This window comes from Oncorhynchus mykiss, chromosome 4 (genome assembly GCF_013265735.2).
Source record: "Oncorhynchus mykiss isolate Arlee chromosome 4, USDA_OmykA_1.1, whole genome shotgun sequence".
In the NCBI taxonomy this organism is placed as follows: domain Eukaryota; kingdom Metazoa; phylum Chordata; class Actinopteri; order Salmoniformes; family Salmonidae; genus Oncorhynchus; species Oncorhynchus mykiss.
In genome coordinates this window covers 3,103,091-3,124,428 of record NC_048568.1, presented here as the reverse complement: position 1 = coordinate 3,124,428, position 21,338 = coordinate 3,103,091, and positions in this window count along the sequence as shown.

Here is a 21,338-nt window from a genome sequence, read left to right as displayed (position 1 = left end):
TTGGCTCCACTGTGTCTGTGTGCCAGTCACTCCCTACTTTTCCCATCGGGGAGAGGAGGATGGCAGTGTCTGGAACCATTCTATGTTCCCTCTCTCGTTGCCCCTATCTTGACCTAAAGGCTCACTTTCCTCTCTGTGAGCTTGTCCAGAATTGGTTGTATTTAGGATGGGAGTATCTAAAATGACAATTTGATATATATCATTGGGTGGGGGTAATGTCTTGGTACCATTTTGTACCAAGGACGAGATAAGAGCTCGTGCAAAGAAGAGGGAGGTAATGTAAAGTCAGGTAACTTATTTATTACAGAATGACTTGACAAAACCCACTAACAGCTCCTGGAGTTCCCCGTATATTCTTGTTCCTAAGCCTAATGGTACATCTTATGTACGGACTATCATCGAGTAAGGGAACAACCCCCTGAAATGTACAAAAATGAATGGGAAGTCATTGGCACGGGACAAACCATATACACAGTGTCCAATACCACTCAATTCGGAGTCGTTTCATTCAAAGTTGATTGCAAATGCCAAATGGCAAATGCTAAGTGTAACACTTGGCAAATGCACGTGCATTTGCAATATGTTTCAATAGGCATTTACCATCACAAATTTGTCATGCTCAAAAATCCTGCAGAAATGCAAAATTGACTGGCCTGATGAACACAGGATGGCCGGGCAGTGATGGTGGTTCCTCTCCATTGCTCGTTATGTTGATTTCATCATGTCCATTTGGTGATGTTTTTTCACTGTTGCAAATGCACTGTATATTTGCAATATGGTTCAATGGGCATTTACCATCACGAATTTGGCATGCTCAAAAATCCTGCAGGAAAGCGAAATTGACTGGCCCGATGAACTAGGGATAGCTGGGCAGTGATTCTGGTTCCTCTCCATCGCTCGTTGTGTTGATTTCAGAATGTCATTTTGGTGATGTTACCTCACTGTTTAACCATATTGCAAATGGACAAAAGTCACCAGCAAGTCACCGTCGATTAGTCAATTAGATATCATTCTGACACCAAATGAATACAAACAGACACCACACCCACTTTTTCCAACTCGTTTAGAAGCCAACTATCACATACTTCAGAGCTGGCCCAAAATTAACAAAACCTTCAGTTCAAACCATAATAAAAACATAAAACACGAAGTTACGTTCTAGCTGCGGGTCCAGTTCTGACGTTATGTGTAGGCCTAGCTGAGGCGAACCCGAATCCCAAGTTTCGGCTTGATAGGTCATTTGGTACCTGAGCAAGACCCTAATTGATGCCGAAAATCCACTTCTTTCCATGCCTTGCTACGGGGTCCTTGACTGAGCTATCGGACAGAAGCGTTGGGGTTCGTCTATTTGGGCCGAGGCGGTCGCAATGCACCTAGTCTTGCGACTCTGGGACATTTCTTGCAAATTACTGCAAATGTACGAGGCTGTTTCTCGGTCCGAGAACCTTCTAGAGCCACGTAACTCTCCACGCACTATCGACCTGAGGTCTAGAACAGGTTTCTAAAGTTTCAGAACTCTAGACCTGACATTTCTTTTTTAGCTCGAACAAAGGCAACTATTGCAGGCACTGTCTATCTCTACGCACCCCAATGTGTCCCTCCTTTCAAGCTGTGCGTGTGTGATTTAGTTATTCTTTGAAAATGTATGGGAGTCATGACTGATTTACAGTTCATGAGGGTTGCCTAATCGCACATATGAAGTTTGGAAAGATCTGATTTTTTTAACCCTTCGAAACCCTTAGAAGTAAACACATATCCTCATTGTGTTATTCTTTTACAGAATCCTGAGTTTTAAGTCTTTACGTTAAGAACTGACTGATTTACACAGGGTTGAATGCACTATTTCTATCAAACTGCAGGTTGGGTATGGAAAAACACTTTTAAGGTGATTTTAACCACTTCCGGTTGCTTCAGGAAGCTTAGAATTGACACAGGTAGACCACATAGTGTCCTGATGGACTGTCATCGAAGACGGGTTCATAAGGCATTCATAACCCTTTTAGGCTTCAGGTTGACTTTAGAGGAGCAGGCAATGTATTCCTATGGGGAGAGAAGTCATTGTAATCTGTGAGATCAAAAAACCCTGATTTTCTGTTAAGGGTTAATGCCACATGGTCAAGGTTAGGCTTGCACAGATCGGGAGGACCTCAGGAACGTACCTGAGGTCGAATTGTGCTTCTCACCCTAATGGTTCTCTCACTGTCACCCAAAAGCAAATGACGTTGAGGGGCAGGCTTCATTTTGGGCCTACTTTTTCTCATGGTCGCTGTGCTTAGACCGAGCGAGCTACGGTCAAGCGGGATATCTCGTTGAACTCTGCAAATCCTAGAGATTATGGTAATGCCATTGCCTGCTCTTTGTGTCTTTAAGCACCGCACTTTGTCACTCCATCCTTGCTGTGTGTGTGTGTGTGAGAGCTTTTCTTTGACATCTGTTGGTAGAAATGACTGATTTACAGTTCATGAGGGTTACCTAGTCACACATATGAAGTTTTGGAAAGATGTGACTTTTTTAACCCTTCGAAACACACTGTGACCCAATTAAAGGCACTTACGGTTGGCACAGGAAGCTATAAGTAAACACATATCTTTCTTTGGGTATGCTCTTACAGAATACTGAGTTTAAAGTATTTATGTTAAGAATTGAATGATCTACACAGGGTTGAATGCAGTCCTTTTCACATTTGCAGGTTATGTACATCAAAATACCTTTTGTGTGAATTTTAGCACTTCCGGTTGCTCCAGGAAGCAACGGTCAAGCGGGGCGTCTCGTTGAACTCGGCACAGTCTGGAGACTATGGTGATGCCATTTTCAGTGTTGATTTCAGAATGCCATTTTGGTGATGGTCCCTCTCCATTTAAATATGTTGCAAATGTACAAAAGTCAACTAGCAATTCAGTGTCCATCCGTCAATTAGATGTAATTCTGACACCAAACTGATACCAATTGACACCAAACCCACTTTTTCCAAATAATTTAGAAGCCAACTATCACATAATTCAGAGCTGGCCCAAAATTCACAGTGCCTTCAGTTTAAAACCTCTTATGACTGTTATACCTGTACAGGGATCAACATCAGGGGAAATTTCAGAGTGACAACTAAAAATACAACTTCGTAACATTAAACATTCTTGAAAATGCAAGTGTGTTACACCCTTCAAAAGATTAGATTCTTGGTAATCAAACTACGTTTTCCAATTTAAAATAGCCATTACAGAAAACAAATACAGTGCTTTTGTTTGAGAAGAGCAATCAACAAAATAAACATTTCTGTTCTTGAGGGTTGCTTTATCACACATATAAAGTTTTAAAAATATCGGACCTTTTTAACCCTTCGAAAAAGCACCTATGACACCATTTTAAGGCACTTCCGGTTTACACAGGAAGCTGAAAGTGAACACCTTGGGGTAGGCAATTATAGAATTTTGAGTTTTAAGTCTTTATGTTAAGAACTGACTTATTTCCGGAGGGTTTAGTGACTGTGTGTTATTGCAGAAAATCACAGAAATCTCGCAGAGCTCCGAAGGACACTTTAAAAAGATTCGTATGAACACGCTGCAACTGGATCTGTAACTGTTTAAAAAAAACAACACCTATTTTTGAACATCACCAATTTGACATTGTACTCTTAAACTCAGTTTTTCACAATTCCTGGCATTTAATTCCAGTAAAAAAAACCTGTCTTTAGTCAGTTAGGATCACCACTTTATTTTAAGAATGTGAAATGTCAAAATAATAGTAGAGAGAATATTTTATTTCAGCTATATTTTTTCTTTCATCACATTCCCAGTGGGTCTGAAGTTTACATACACTCAATTAGTATTTGGTAGCATTGCTGTAAGTGGTTTAACTTGGATCAAATGTTTCGGGTAGCCTTCCACAAGCTTCCCAAAATTAGTTGAGTGAATGTTGGCCAATTCTTCCTGACAGAGCTGGTGTAATTGAGTCAGGTTTGTAGGCCTCTTTGCTCACACACGCTTTTACAATTCTGCCCACAAATTTTCCATAGAAATGAGGTCAGGGCTTTGTGATGGCCACTCCAATTCCTTGACTTTGTTGTACTTAAGCCATTTTGCCACATATTTGGAAATATGCTTGGGGTCATTGTCCATTTGGAAGACGCATTTGAAACCAAGCCTTAACTTCCTGACTGATATCTTGAGATGTTGCTTCAGTATATCCACACCCTTTCCCTACCTCATGATACCATCTAATTTGTGAAGCACACCAGTCCCTCTTGCAGCAAAGCACCCCCACAACATGATGCTGCCACCCCCGTGCTTCGCGGTTGGGATGATGTTATTCGGCTTGCAAGCCTCCCCCTTTTTCCTCCAAACATAACGATGGTGATTATGGCCAAACAGTTCTATTTTGTTTCATCAGACCAGAGGAAAATTCTCCAAATAGTACGATCTTTGTCCCCATGTGCAGTTGCAAACCGTAGTGTGGCTTTTTTATGGCAGTTTTAGAGCAGTGGCTTCTTCCTTGCTGAGCGGCCTTTCAGGTTATGTCGATATAGTACTCGTTTTACTGTGGAAAGAGATACTTTTGTACCTGTTTCCTCCAGCATCTTCTCAAGGTCCACTTTTCGCACCAAAGTACGTTCATCTCTAGGAGACAGAACGCATCTCTTTACTCAGTGGTATGACAGCAGCATGGTCCCATGTTGTTTATACTTGCATACTATTGTTTGTACAGATGAACGTGGTACCTTCAGACATTTGGAAATTGCTCCCAAGGATGAACCAGACTTGTGGACGTCTACATTTTTTTCTTCTGAGGTCTTGGCTGATTTCTTTTGATTTTCCCATGATGTCATGCAAAGAGGCACTGAGTTTGAAGGTAGGTCTTGAAATACATCCACAGGTACACCTCCAACTGACTCAAATTATGTCAATTAACCTATCAGAAGCTTCTAAAGCCATGACATTATTTTCTGGAATTTTCCAGGATATTTAAAGGCACAGTCAACTTAGTGTATGTAAACTTCTGACCCACTGGAATTGTAATGCAGTGAATTATAAGTGAAATAATCTTTCTGTAAACAATTGTTGGAAAAATTACTTCTGTCATGCACAAAGTAGATGTCCTTACTGACTTGCTAAAACTATAGTTTGTTAACAAGAAATTAGTGGAGTAGTTGAAACACTTAGGTTGGTGTCATTAAAAATTGTTTATGTTAACATCCGACTTCAATTGTACATTACATATAAAACAAAAGATAAAACAGTACATCATTATTATTATACCATGACATGTCTACAATACAAAATGTATAATACCACCATACATCAAAATTACAGTGTAGAGGCGACTCCGGGTGCCGGCCATCTAGGCAGAGTTGCAACGAAAAGCAATATCTCAGACTTTCCAATAAAAATAAAAGATTAAGATGGGCAAAAGAACACATACACTGGATAGAGGAACTGCCTAGAAGGACAGTATCCTGGAGACACCTCTTCACTGTTGACAATGAGACTGGTGTTTTGCGGGTACTATTTAGTGATGCTGCCAGTTGAGGACTTGTGAGGCATCTGTTTCTCAAACTAGACACTCTATTGTACTTGTCCTCTTGCTCAGTTGTGCACCGGGGCCTCCCACTCCTCTTTTTATTCTGGTCAGAGCTGGTTTGCGCTGTTCTGTGAAGGGAGTAGTACACAGCGTTGTATGAGATCTTCAGTTTCTTGGCAATTTCTCGCATGGAATAGCCTTAATTTCTCAGAACAAGAACAAGAAGAAGAAGGGTCTTTGTTTGTGGCCATTTTGAGCCTGTAATCGAACTCACAAATGCTGATGCTCCAGATACTCAGCTAGTCTAAAGAAGGCCAGTTGTATTGCATCTTTAATCAGAACAACAGTTTACAGCTGTGCTAACATAATTGAAAAAGGGTTTCTTATGCTCAATTAGACTTTTAAAATGATACACTTGTATTAGCTAACACAACTTGCCATTGGAACACAGGAGTGATAGTTGCTGATAATGGGCCTATGTAGATCTTCCATTTTTAAAAATCTGACATTTGCAGCTACAATAGTCATATACAGTACAACCTTAAAATCTCTCTGGGGTAGGGGGCAGTATTTTCACGTCCGGATGAAAAGCGTGCCCAAAGTTAACTGCCTGTTACTCAGGCCCAGAAGCTAGTATATGCATGTAATTGGTAGATGTAGATATAAAACACTCTACAGTGTCTAATACTGTTAAAATAATGTAGTATAACAGAACAGAGGACAAACCAGCACATTCTTTCTTATTTATCTCCGGTAATGAACATACTATTCTCCGTCTTTAATTTTATTGTTTATTTGCGTATTAGGATACCTAAGGTTTGATTATAAACATGCTTTGACTTGTTTGGAAATGTTTATTAGTAACGTTTGGGATTCATTTTGTATGCATTTTGATGGAGTGAAACTGAGTGGATTATTGACTGAAGCGCGCCAGCTAAACTGAGTTTTTATGGATATAAAGAAGGACATTATCGAACAAAAGGACCATTTGTGATGTAACTGGGACCTTTTGGAGTGCCAACAGAAGAAGATCAAAGGTAAGGCATTTTTTATATCGCTATTTCTGACTTTTGTGTCGCACCTGCCTGGTTGAAATATGATGTTATTTTAATGGACAAAAAATGTGCTTTTCTTTCAGAAACAAGGACATTCTAAGTGATCGCAAACTTTTGAATGGTAGTGTATGTGTGTGTAGAGTGCTAGTGCTTGTATGCTTGCATCTGTACCTTTGTGTGTGTTACTTCACAGTCCTGTTGTTCTGTCAGTTATATTTTTACCTGTTTTTAAATCTGATTCTACTGCTTGCATCAGTTACCTGATGTGGAATAGAGTTCCATGTAGACATGGCTCTATGTAGTACTGTTCGTTTTCCATAGTCTGTTCTGGACATGAGGATTGTGAAGAGACCTTTGGTGGCATGTCTTGTGTGGTATGCATGGGTGTCAGAGCTGTGTGCTATTAGTTCGAACAGACAGCTCGATACATTCAGCTTGTCATCACTTCTTACAAAAACAAGTAGTGATGAAGTCAATCTCTCTTCCACTTTGATGTTATATCCCCATGTACATTTAAGAGCCAGCCATGCTGCCCTGTTCTGATTCAATTGTAATTTTCCTAAATACATCTTTGTGGCACCTGACCACATGACTTAACAGCAGTCCAGGTGCGACAAAACTGTGGCCTGTAAGACCTGCCTTGTTGGTAGTGTTAAGGCAGAGTAACGCTTTATTATGGACAGATCTCCCCATCTTAGCTACTGTTGTATCAATATGTTTTGACCATGACAGTTTACAATCCAGCTCCAACTCCAAGCAGTTTAGTCACTTCAACTTGCTCCATTTCCACATTATTCATTTCAAGATTTAGTTTAGGGTTTTGTGAATGATTTGTCCCAAATACAATGCTTTTAGTTTTTTAAATATTATTTCGGACTAACTTATTCCTTGCCACCCATTCTGAAATGAACTTCAGCTCTTTTTTTGTATTGTAGTCATTTAATTCGCTGAAGTAGCTGACGTGTATAGTGTTGAATCATCCGCATACATAGATAAACTGGCTTTAATCAGGAATTCCTGATTCTACCTCAATTACGTTGGAGAAGCTTCAAATAAAGAACACCCTCTGTGTTCTGTTAGACAAGTAACTCCTTATCCACAATATATATTGTTTAATTCATTTTTATTTAACTAGGCAAGTCAGTTAAGAACAAATTCTAATTTAGAAAGATGGCCGACCAGGGAACAGTGGGTTTATTTCCTTGTTCAGGGGCAGAACGACAAATTTGGACCTTGTCAGCGCAGGGATTCGATCCAGCAACCTTTCTGTTACTGGACCAACGCTCTAACCACTAGGCTCTAAGGAGGGGGTGTGTAGGAGGTGGTGTGAAGCCCGAACACATCAGTTTTTCCAGCAGAAGACTATGATCAATGATGTCAAAAGCCACACTGAAGTTTTACAGTGCAGGGAAATCTCCCATGTTCTGCCCTACAGGACAGGTTTGTGGCATTTGTTTTATCTTTTTTTTCAAAAGTTTTAGAAAGCCTACTCATTTAACGGTTTTTCTTTGTTTTTACTATTTTCTACATTGTAGAATAATAGTGAAGACATCAAAACTATGAAATAACACATATGGAATCATGTAGTAACAAAAAAAAGTGTTAAACAAATCAAAATATACAGTATATTATATTGCAGATTCCTCAAATAGCCACCCTTTGCCTTGATGACAGCTTTGCACACTTGACATTCTCTCAACCAGTTTCACCTGGAATGCCTTTCCAACAGTCTTGAAGGAATTCCCACATATGCTGAGCACTTGTTGGCTGCTTTACCTTCGCTCTGCCGTCTGACTCATCCGAAACCATCTCAATTTGGTTGAGGTCAGGGGAATGGAGGCCAGGTCTTCTGATGCAGCACTACATCACTCTTCTTATTGGTCAAATAGTCCTTACACAGCCTGGAAGTGTGTTGGGCCATTGTCCTGTTGAAAAACAAATGACAGTCCCACCAAACGCAAACCAGATGGGATGGCGTATCGCTGCAGAATGCTGTGGTTGCCATGCTGGTTAAGTGTGCCTTGCATTCTCAATAAATCACTGTTACTGTCACCAGCAAAGCACCCCCACACCATCAGACTGCCTCTACCATTCTTCACGGTGAAAACCACACATGCAGATATCATCTATTCACCTACTCTGCATCTCACAAAGACAACGAGGTTGGAACCAAAAATCTCAAATTTGGACTCATCAGACCAAAGGACAGATTTCCACTGATCTAATGTCCATTCCTCGTGTTTCTTGGCCCAAGCAAGTCCCTTATTTTTATTGGTGTCCTTTAGTACTGGTTTCTTTGCAGCAATTCAACCATGAAGGCCTGATTTATGCAGTCTCCTCTGAACAGTTGATGTTAAGATGTCTCTTACTTGAACTCTGTGAAGCATTTATTTGGGCTGCAATTTCTGAGGCTGGTAACTCTAATGAACTTATCCTCTGCAACAGAGGTAACTGTGTCTTTCTTTCCTGTGGCGGTTCTCATGACAGACAGTTTTATCATGATGGTTTTTGCGACTACACTTGAAAAAACTTTCAAAGTTTTTGAAATGTTTCGAATTGACTGACCTTCATGTCTTAAAGTAATGATGGACTGTCGTTTCGCTTTGTTTATTTGAGCTGTTCTTTTATCAAATAGGGCTATCTTCTGTATACCACCCCTACAGTGGTTGCTTAACTAAAAGTTTTGCGATTAAGCTGCGGGACTTAGAGGTAATTTATAGGTTAGTACGATACCCTGTGTCACCACTTCATTGCTCCAGACCAGCACAATGTAGAGTTAGAGCACTGATTATGCTTATGGGTCCCAAGGCGCTACTGTGTCTCTAACTGACAATGACTGGGTGACATAAACCAAATAGAAACTGATAATTGTGCACTTACTTAAACTGTTTTTACACTAAGGTTTTTATTCTAAAAGCAACTTAGACTACAATTCGGGTGTGGAAATGTTAGGATTATTTTGCTCTTACTATGGTACTGTAGCCTACTCCCGACCGGTTACATTGCACAGCGGCAGAGTGGCACAGCAGTCTAAGACACTCCATGCAGTCTAAGACACTGCATTGCAGTCTGAACTGCGTTGCTATAGATACTGGTTCAATACTCGTGCCGGCTGCGACTGGGATACCCCATGAGGTTAGGCTTTTGATTTCTCTCTCTCAAAAAACAGAAATAAATCATTGGATTTATTTACAAATTAGTAAGTATATCTCACTCCATGTTCAAGAATGACCTTTTTCTTGCTCACTTTACATTATTGGAAAATGAAATCATCTACAAAATATTGTTATTTTTAAAACAAAGCTATTATTATTAATTCATTTAGAATTATATAAAAGCCCCTTAGTCATTCTCACAGATATATTATTAACCCTATTTTTCACAAGCGTAGCAGACTGTGAATTCGGCAAACAACGTTTCTAGCAGGACAATATATATTGGTCATATTGGTCATGGCTCCCTAGTGGCGCACAATGGGATTGCCTTGCAGTTCTCCAGCTTTATCCACTGACAAGGGAAAAGCTGACTAGGGAAACTTTTCCACTGTTCTTAGAGCCTGTCTGTACGTTCAAACTAAAACAATTTAACTAATAATGGCATGAAAATGCCCTTTAGATATGAATTCGGAGGGCAGATATTATTAAATATGAAAGCATTAGACCTCTCACTAAAGGTGTCAGTCAAAAGTTATGCTTAAATCCGAACTGGGTTTAACGAAAAATGACATGAAAAGCAAACATTTGTAAATCCCAAACTCCAATAATAATTGGAAAGATAGATACAAATGATTTGTGACATTGTGGTTAGAATAAAGAATGCTGTGCTTTTATTTACAGTAGTGATGGACAGCTGGTGGCATTTTGAAAACTTGTTTTTCACAAGTGTACTGTAGTACTGTATCAAATCAAATCACATTTTATTTGTCACATACACATGGTTAGCAGATGTAAATGCGAGTGTAACGAAATGCTTGTGTTTCTAGATCCGACAATGCAGTAATATCCAATGAGTAATCTAACCTAACAATTTCACAACAATTACCTTATACACACAAGTGTAAAGGAATGAATAAGAATATGTACATAAAAAAATATATGAATGAGTGATGGTATAGAACGGCATAGGTAAGATGCAGTAGATGGTATAGAGTACAGTATATACAGTGGGGAGAACAAGTATTTGATACGCTGGTGATTTTGCAGGTTTTCCTACTTACAAAGCATGTAGAGGTCTGTAATTTATATCAGAGGTACACTTCAACTTTGAGAGACAGAATCTAAAACAAACATCGAGAAAATCACATTGTATTCCACCATAATTTGCAAATAAATTCATAAAAAATCCTACAATGTGATTTTCTGGATTTTTTCCCCTCATTTTATCTGTCATAGTTGAAGTGTACCTATGATGAAAATTACAGGCCTCTCTCATCTTTTCATGTGGGACAACTTGCATAATTGGAGGCTGACTAAATACGTTTTTGACCCACTATGTGGGTAAGATCATTGAGATAGCTTTTCAGATATTGTAAGTTTCTAATTTTGAGAGAAAGTTATTTTCATTTCAAGTTAGTGTACTTTTAGCTAGATAGTTAATGTTAGCTGACTGACTTGTAGGATCTTATTATTCATATCTCTGAGCCATATCTCTGAGCCATTTTCTAGTTATAGCCTAATTTTAGCTAGCTAACATTGAACCTGGTTGGTTAGCTACCTGCAGATTCATGCAGGGTAGTAACGTCATGAGTTGGGATATGGTTCATTGTTTAGCTAGCTAGTTAACTAGCTACATGTCTTAACAAAAGACTTCACTGTGTAAGTATCCATTTCAATAGAATATCACTGCGACAACTGTTGATAGATGTAGTTGGTAAATTCGCTCTGGCCATCTACACCAATTTCAGAGCACTCTTGCCTGAGTGTGCCAGAGCGCACAATAACTGACGAATTTACGAAGGCTCAACACCCGTTGAATATGGCCGGTGTCAGTAAAGTTGCACAGTTGCAGACACTAATGCTCTGGATAACATAAAAATAGCCTAACCAGCTCTGCTGGTGTGAGAAAAATGGTCAGTGAGCTGTTCTGTCATTTGTGTCTGGAAGAAGCTTGCAAGCTAGCCAACATTACAACACAACGTTTGCTTGGGTGCTTGACTGCTGTTAGGGCACAACGCTCGGATCAACCCTTAAAGTGATGGGTGGGGCTAAACCTTAAGAGGTTGTGAATGAGGCTGAATGGGTTTAGACAAAGAAGAGCTCTCCAGTAGGTACCAAAACATTCAAAGGCCATTTTCTCAAAAGTGAGGTTACAAGTTTATAAACTTTCAAAGCATAATTACTTTCCCTTTCTTCCTCAAACGCAGTGTATGACATAGTATTGTGTAGCTCTGTGCTTTATTCCAATGTAAACAACACCATTTCAAATGTTGCTACATAAGACTGAATCAAGACGGTTTATCATATACCCTATGCATGTAGGGAAAGATTGGGTTACGAATTTACCTGTGGCACTGATGTCAATGAGGGCATCAATGAACACCACCACAGGACTCACACCACATGAAGTGGTAACGGGGAGACCGATGAGAGTACCAGGAGCTGTTATTCACATGTCACATAGTAGGGATCTGGCGGTATTGGAAGAATCTGTTTTCCTATTGTCAGAAAATGACCCATGCGTTGCATTGTGTGTATATTCCCAGGTGAAAGCAGCCCATGAGGAGCAGGCGTCAGGAGATAACCGAGAGCACAGGCTGAATCCCAGAGACCAAGTGTACATTAAGATCCACTAGGCGGGGACAGCGTTGGTCCAAACCACAAACAGTACTTCTTACAGCATCTGGAGCTGTGAAGACCACAGCCTCTCCTCGGTGGGTACACACTTCTCATGTGAAACGAGATCCAGCTGCACAATGGGTGAGCTGGAAGAAGCTATGATAGAGGAAGTGGAGCTAAATAGAAAGAAGAGACTAGATTCCACTGTAAACAAGCAGTCGGGTTTGGGAGCTAACTTTAACCGCCATGGTCTTTGTGTCAGTTGCTATAATGGTCAACACTCCATGTAAAAGGATAGATTGACAATCCACATAAAATGGGTGGCCAAATATGAAGACACCAGAGTACATTGGGGTAGAGTCCGGACTACCATCCCTAAAAACAGACAGGTCACAAATCAAAGTTACAGTGATCTGGGAGGAGCCACTTGATAACAGGACTAATATATTGGACATAGAGTGGTTGCTCAACTAAAAATGTTGAGATTATGCTGCGGGATTTAGAGGTCCTTTGTGGTTTAGTAAGGTACCTTGCGTCACAGCTTCATTGCTCCAGACCAGCGCAAGTTGAAGTTAGAGCACTGATTATGCTTTTGGGTCCCAAGGAGCAAATGTGTCTCTAACCTTTCTGCCGCAGGGTTTCCGTTAGCAACCCACCTCGACAAAATCCGGTGAAATTGCAGAGCGCCAAATACAAAAATACAGAAATAGTCATAAACAATACAAATGTAATACATCGGTTTAAAAAGGAACTTCTTGTTAATCCAGCCGTTTTGTCAGATTTCAACAAGGCTTTATGGCGAAAGCATACCATACGATTATCTGAGTCCCACCTGCCCATAAGAAGTTAACGAAAAAAATAAGCAAACACGTTTGCTGTTCACCTAAAGGCATGTGGGAGACTCCAAAAACATATGAAAGAAGGTGCTCCGGTCAGATGAGACTCAAATTTAGCTTTTTGGCCATCAAGGAAAATGCTATGTCTGGCGCAAACCCAACATCTCTCATCACCCCAAGAAAACCATCCCCATATTGAAGCATGGTAGTGGCAGCAGCATGCTGTGGGGATGATTTTCATCGGCAGGGACAGGGAAACAGGATGGACAGCTGATTGTCCTCGCAGTGGCAGACCAGGTGTAACAACACCTGCACAGGATCGGTACATCCGAACATCACACCTGTGGGACAGGTACAGGATGGCACAGCAACTGCCCGAGTTACACCAGGAACACCCTCCACCCTCACCAGACATCACCAGCAGCAACGTCGCCTATGGGCACAAACCCACCGTCACTGGAACAGATAGGACTGGTGAAAAGGGCTCGTCACTGACGAGTCGCGGTTTTGTCTAACCAGGGGTGATGGTCGGATTTGTTTATCGTCAAAGGAATGAGCATTACACCGAGGCCTGTACTCTGCAGCGGGATCGATTTGGAGGTGGAGGGTCCGTCATGGTCTGGGGTGGTGTGTCACAGCATCATCGGACTGAGCTTGTCGTCATTGCAGGACATCTCAATGCTGTGCGTTACGGGGAAGACATCCTGCTCCCTCATGTGGTACCCTTCCTGCAGGCTCATCCTGACATGACCCTCCAACATGACAATGCCACCAGCCATACTGCTTGCTCTGTGCATGATTTCCTGCAAGATAGGAATGTCAGTGTTCTGATAAGGCCAGCGGAGAGCCCAGATCTCAATCCCATTGAGCACATCTGGAACCTGTTGGATTGGATGGTGAGGGCTAGGGCCATTCCCCCAGAAATGTCCAGGAACTTGCAGGTACCTTGGTGGAAGAGTGGGGTAACATATGGCAAATCTGGTGCAGTCCATGAGTAGGAGATGCACTGCAGTACATAATGCAGCTGGTGGCAACACCAGATACTGACTTACTATTGACCCCCTTCTCTCAGTTACACATTATTCCATTTGTTAGTCACATGTCTGTGGAACTTGTTCAGTTTAGGTCTCAGTTGTTGAATCTTATGTTCATACAAATATTTAAACATTAAGTTTGCTGAAAATAAATGCAGTTGAGAGGACGTTCCTTTTTTGCTGAGTTTATATTTCTCCATTCCCTTCCCTGGCAGTTCAATGGTGAAAAATGTCTCAGTCCCTGGAGCAAAAACATTGTGGTATCCAGGAGCATATGTACAGGACATCAATAAGCTGCTCCCAAACGTTTTAAACCTGCATCAGAACATCATTAAACTGCTCCCAAACATTATAAACCTGCATCAGGAAATTGAGTCTATCATACTTAATGTGGGATTCAATTACATTAAGGGCAGCTCAGAACAGCTGATCACTGCTTGACACCAACAAACTACCCAATATATCTGGCCCTTGAATGTTTCAGCAGACTTTTAGCCCTCCAGAAATTGCTACGAGACTATTACAGCTCTGTGAGTGTAAAATTAAGAAGTTTGAAACCTTCTGGAAACAAAGCTCACATGAGGACGGGATCAACCCAAATCATTTGGTTTCCTGGATCCTTTCACAGCATTATAAGACTGTGTTGAGACAATGACTCAACTCAAGCCCAGCTAATCCCTACCATTGTTTCGCTGAGTTGTAAATTTGCTATAACATTATGACATTATCCCAGGGGCGTTGTACGCCATGTAAGTAACTAATTTATGTCCCTGTAACTGCCCTGAATGCCTCTGCTGATCCCACAGCTAATGTATGCAGTAATCATATGCCTATGAACCAGAGTTATACTGTTAGCACTGAGGCTGTGTGCCCTAGTAGGAAGCCCACTGTGCAGCTCACCCTGTACTAACATAAATAGTATGAGCATGACTACTTTTACTAAGCTTCCTAGTAAAGCAATGAAAAAAATCAAGCATTCCAGAAAAGCACAAACAATGGCCCATGTTAACATATATAATAACTTGCTAGTAACAGATTACATTCATATCTCTGAAACTCATACAGTGGTAGCAATACATGGTTAAAACATGTTGCGTACCTATCTAGGAAGAGGCAACGCAACACCCTGTATGGGACTGTAGGTGTGAGTAAGGATGACAAAAGGCAGAGAATTTTCCATTTACGAGGAATTTATTGCTTCACACGGTAAATTTGGGGAAAAGGGGCTGAACGGAACCAAAGCAAAGAAAGTAAATATCAAAGTTCCTCTCCTACCTTACCTGCCTACCCACTACTTACCTAACTTAGCACCACCTGGTGCGCTAACCAAAATACATGGGGTAGTCCGCCCAGGTCTTACCTAGTGTGGATAGACAGTAAATACTACAGGTTATGTATGCCCGCAGGCCTCTTGCCTAAGCACTCCCTAGGTGCCTTCCCCTTCCCCCCCCTGGGAACAAAAACAGAATAATACAAACAATGTCAATAATGAAAAAACACTGCGTCCTATTGACAAACTGAGTCCTATTGACAAACTGAACATACTTATAAGCTCTCTCAGCAACAACCAACATAGGACACACTAATCATCTCTCTTCTGAGCAACGGAACACTGGCTTATATAGCTGGAGAAGGAGTCTGTAATGGGATACAGCTGTATCCCGACGAGAGGGCGGGGTCAGCTCCAATTAGCAATGGGGCCGACCAATCAGCTGCTTGGGGGAATTTCAGGAAGCCATCTGGAAACATGCATACAAAACCACAACACAGGAACTGGGGAACGTAACACGCCCACCACAAAACATGCAGTTTACAATAACAAAAACCAACGCATCCCCAGTTACTAAACGCTTGATAGAGCGTCGGCAACCACATTCGCTGAACCCTTCACATAGGCTATTTGTACATTGTCACCTTGTATAATCAGAGCACACCGCTTAAGGCGGCTGTTCTGATTGTACATTTGCTTCAAAAGCAGGATTATGGTCTGTGAAGACCAGTAAAGGCAAGGCACTAGAGTCCACATATACTTCAAAGAACTGTAAGGCTAGCAATAAAGCCAGCGTCTCTTGTTCAATGGTGGAGTACCTTAACTGACGGGCTGATCCACTCGCTCTTCATCTTCCTGCAAGAGAACCGCACCTACCCCCACAATACTAGCGTCTGAAGGACCTCAGCGTTACTCTGGACCCTAATCTCTCTCTTGACGAATATATCAACACTGTTTCAAGGACAGCTTTTTCCATCTACATAACATTGCAAAAATCAGAAACTTTCTGTCCAAAAATGATGCAGAAAAATTAATCCATGCTTTTGTTACTTCTAGGTTAGACTACTGCAATGCTTTACTTTCCGGCTACCCAGATAAAGCACTAAATAAACTTCAGTTAGTGCTAAATACGGCTGCTAGAATCCTGACTAGAACCAAACAATTTGATCATATTACTCCAGTGCTAGCCTCCCTACACTGGCTTCCTGTCAAGGCAAGGGCTGATTTCAAGGTTTTACTGCTAACCTACAAAGCATTACATGAGCTTGCTCCTACCCATCTTTCTGATTTGGTCCTGCCGTACATACCTACACGTACGCTACAGTCACAAGACGCAGGCCTCCTAATTGTCCCTAGAATTTCTAAGCAAACAACTGGAGGCAGGGCTTTCTCCTATAGAGCTACATTTTTATGGAATGGTCTGCCTACCCATGTGAGAGACACAGACTCGGTCTCAACCTCTTGGAACTACCCATCCCGGATCCGGGAGAATTGTCATCAACTACACTAATTAGCATAGTGCAACGGACAAGTAATCTTACTAGAAAATATTCATATTCATGAAATCACAAGTGAAATATAGCGAAACACAGCTTAGCCTTTTGTTAATCACCCTGTCGTCTCAGATTTTGAAATTATGCTTTACAGCCGAAGGGTTTCAAAATAAGAGGCACTTCCTGTTTGGATTTTCCTCAGGTTTTCACCTGCAATATCACTTCTGTTATACTCACAGACAATATTTTTACAGTTTTGGAAACTTTAGTGTTTTCTATCCTAAGCTGTCAATTATATGCATATTCTAGCATCTGGTCCTGAGAAATAGCCCGTTTACTTTGGGAACGTTATTTTTCCAAAAATGAAAATAGTGCCCCTTGGTTTCAAGAGGTTAATGATCGGCTATGAACATTTCTCCTGAGGTGCTGACTTGTTGCACCCTCGACAACTACTGTGATTATTATTATTTGACTATGCTGGTCATTTATGAACATTTGAACATCTTGGCCATGTTCTGTTATAATCTCCACCCGGCACAGCCAGAAGAGGACTGGCCACGCCTCATAGCCTGGTTCCTCTCTACGTTTCTTCCTAGGTTTTGGACTTTCTAGGGAGTTTTTCCTAACCACCATGCTTCTACACCTGCATTGCTTGCTGTTTGCGGTTTTAGGCTGGGTTTCTGTACAGCACTTTGAGATATCAGCTGATGTAAGAAGGGCTATATAAATACATTTGATTTGGTCTACCTCCAACTTAAAAGGTTTGTCAAAGTTGGCGGCGGCAAGCTCCGGGGCACTACAAAGTAGCACTTTTGCAGCCAAAAAAAAGTATAGTTACAGTCCTGGGACCACTTAAATGGTACCATGGGATTAAGCAGCGATGTAAGTGGAGCTACTACCATCGAGAAATTCTTACAGAATGTACGATAGTACCCGAATCAGCGCAACTGGCGGCGAGTCGTGGGAGCTGGAAAAGCAACAATTGCGTCCACTTTCCCAGTTAGTGGGCACACTTGACCTCGTCCCACTTGCTTCCCTAAGTAAGTCACTGTAGCCTTCCCAAACTCACACCTGGCCAAGTTGAGGGTTAAAGAAACATTCTCCAAGCGCTAAAACATTAAGGTGGCGAGATGAGCAAACCAAGTAGATGAATGAATCACCACATCGTCAAGGTAAGCAGTATAATTTGGCACACCCGTGAACACAATGTTAACTAGGCGCTGAAAAGTAGCAGGTACATTACACATTCCAAAGGGCATCACAGTGTATTGTATGAAGTTATCTGGCGTAACGAAAGCCGATATGTCAGAAGCACCTGCCAATAACCTTTTAGCAAATCTAACTTACTAACGTAAGCAGCAGAGCCAATTCTATCAATGCAGTCATTAACCTCTAGTGACACCCCATCCCGTGAACGGGACCGTTGTCATCATCTGACACTAATTAGCAAAAGTCAACGGACATAAATATTACTAGAAAATATTCCTATTCATGAAAATCACAAGTAAAATATATTGAGACACAGCTTAGCCTTTTGTTAATCACCCTGTCATCTCAGATTTTCAAAATATGCTTTACAGCCAAAGCTAGACAAGCATTTGTGTAAGTTTATCGACAGCCTAGGATAGCATTATGTCCAGCTAGCAGCAGGTAATTTGGTCACGGAAATCAGAAAAGCAATCAAATTAAATCGTTTACCTTTGATGAGCTTCGGATGTTTTCACTCACGAGACTCACAGTTAGATAGCAAATGTTCCATTTCCAAAAATATTACTTTTGTAGGCGAAATAGCTCCGTTTGTTCTTCACGTTTGGCTGAGAAATCGCATTCACTAAAACGTCGAAAAATATTCCAAATTAGCTCCATAATATCAACAGAAACATGGCAAACGTTGTTTATAATCAATCCTCAAGGTGTTTTTCAAATATCTATTCGATAATATATCCATCGGGACAATTAGTTTTTCAGTAAGACCGATTGGAGTAATGGCTACCTCTGTATTTTACGTGAGAATCTCTCTGGGAGCATCAGGTGACCACTTGCACAATGTAGCCGCTTACGGGTATTCTTCTTCTTCACAATGCTGTAGACACCTTCGGGAATACGGAGAAAGAGTAATCTGGTTGATAGCCCATTCACAGCTCAATAGGGACACATTGGAACGCAACGCTTTCAAAACATGAGGCACTTCCAGATTGGATTTTTCTCAGGCTTTCGCCTGCAATATCAGTTCTGTTATACTCACAGACAATATTTTTACAGTTCTGGAAACTTCTATCCTAAGCTGTCAATTATATGCATATTCTAGCATCTTGTCCTGACAAAATATCCCGTTTACTACGGGAACATTTTTTTTCCAAAAATTAAAATACTGCCCCCGAGTCACAAAAGGTTAAATTTATTTGGCTAAGATCTATGTAAACTTCCAACTTCAGCTGTAAGTATCTTAATGTATTTGGACCCTATGACGAGTAGCTGCTGGCTTGGCAACAGCTAATGGGATTCCATAATAAATACAAATACTGTGATCCAGAATATTATCATCACAAGAGAAGGGGCTGTCGGAGAACAGGCTCATTGTTATGACTGGAACAGAATCAATGGAATGGCATCAAACACATGGAAACAACTTGTTTGACTCCATTTATTTCATTCCTGTCAAGGGGTGTGTAACTGGTGGCATGGAAGTCAAATGCAGAAGATCAGAACTTGGTAAATAGCCGGAGCCGTTTTATGTAGATAACTACCGGCTTACAAAAATAACAAAACAGATGGGCACAAAACCCATATCGCACCAGTCACATACGGCACACGTACTTACAATAAACAATTCCCGACAAGGACATGAGGGAAACAGAGGGAATATATACAACATGTAGTTAGGGAATTGAAACCAGGTGAGTGCGACAACCAGACAAAACAAATGGAACAATGAAAAATAGATTGATGATGGCTAGATGGCCGGTGACGTCGACCGCCGAACACCTCCCGAACAAGGAGAGGAACCGACTTTGGCAGAAGTTGTGACAATTCCAGCCATTACATGGAGCCTATCCTCCTATAGCTTCTCCCACCAACTTCCTCCACATCACAAGGCTTTCTTATGCAAACATCGCAAATCAGAGTTTGACCCTTTAGAGTAAACAGCCCAATATCGCCAGCTAAATTCAACCATTTGATCACAAATAATAAAATTCACACATTCCCGAAATACAAACAAATTATTGGCAGAACAAAATGTAATTAAATTACAAATTTCAATGTCATCAAATTCTAAATAGGGATATCAAATAAGCACAAGTCCTTGTCAAAATCAAATAATTCAAACAATGAAAGACAACAATGTACCATAGCCTGGCAATAGAGACAGGACACCATAGAAAAACATGGAAGGTCAGAGAATAAAGACTACGTTTGTGAGTCGGGTTAGGTAGAGAATGAGCAGCACTTCCTACTCCACTGCTCCAAATATAGGTATTTATCTCCTGAAATTTTAGAAAGAACTGCCTGTTGAGGAGAAATCAGAGTTTTGGAGGGGCACTTAGAAACTTGCTGCAGATTATGTCCTGGCCTATCATAATATATGAACGACAATAGCTACCGCCATGTCATACAGATGAGCACTTGTAGTGTCACGGTTTTCTTCCGTCGAAGGAGAGGAGGACCAAAATGTAGCGTGGTTAGAGTTCATGGTTTTTAATATGAGAAACTCAACATGAACACAATTACAAAAACAACAAACGTGGCAAAACCCGAAACAGACCTATCTGGTGCAGAGAACACAAGTACAGGAAACAATCACCCACAAAGTACCCACAGAATATGGCTGCCTAAATATGGTTCCCAATCAGAGACAACGATAGACAGCTGCCTCTAATTGAGAACCAATCTAGGCAACCATAGACATGCAACATACCTAGAAAGAAAACAGCCCCATAAACATACAAAACCCCTAGACAAGACAAAACACATACATCACCCATGTCACACCCTGACCTAACCAAAATAACAAGGAAAAGAAAGAATACTAAGGTCAGGGTGTGACAGTACTCCCCCACAAAGGTGCGGACTCCCGGCCGCACACCTAAACTTATAGGGGAGGGTTTGGGTGGGCGTCTGTCCATGGTGGTGGCTCTGAACGTGGACCCCACTTTGTCCTCTTTAGTCTCCTCCTAGGAACGGCGACCCTCACCGTCAACCTAGGATTGGCAACCCTACAAAATGGCCCCACTGGACTGAGGGGCGGCTCGGGACTGAGGGGCGGCTCCGGACTGGCTGGCGGCTCTGGTGGATCCTGGCAGACTGGCGGCTCCTTGAAGCTCTGGACGCGCGGGAGATTCTAGCAGCTCCGGATGCGCGGGAGAC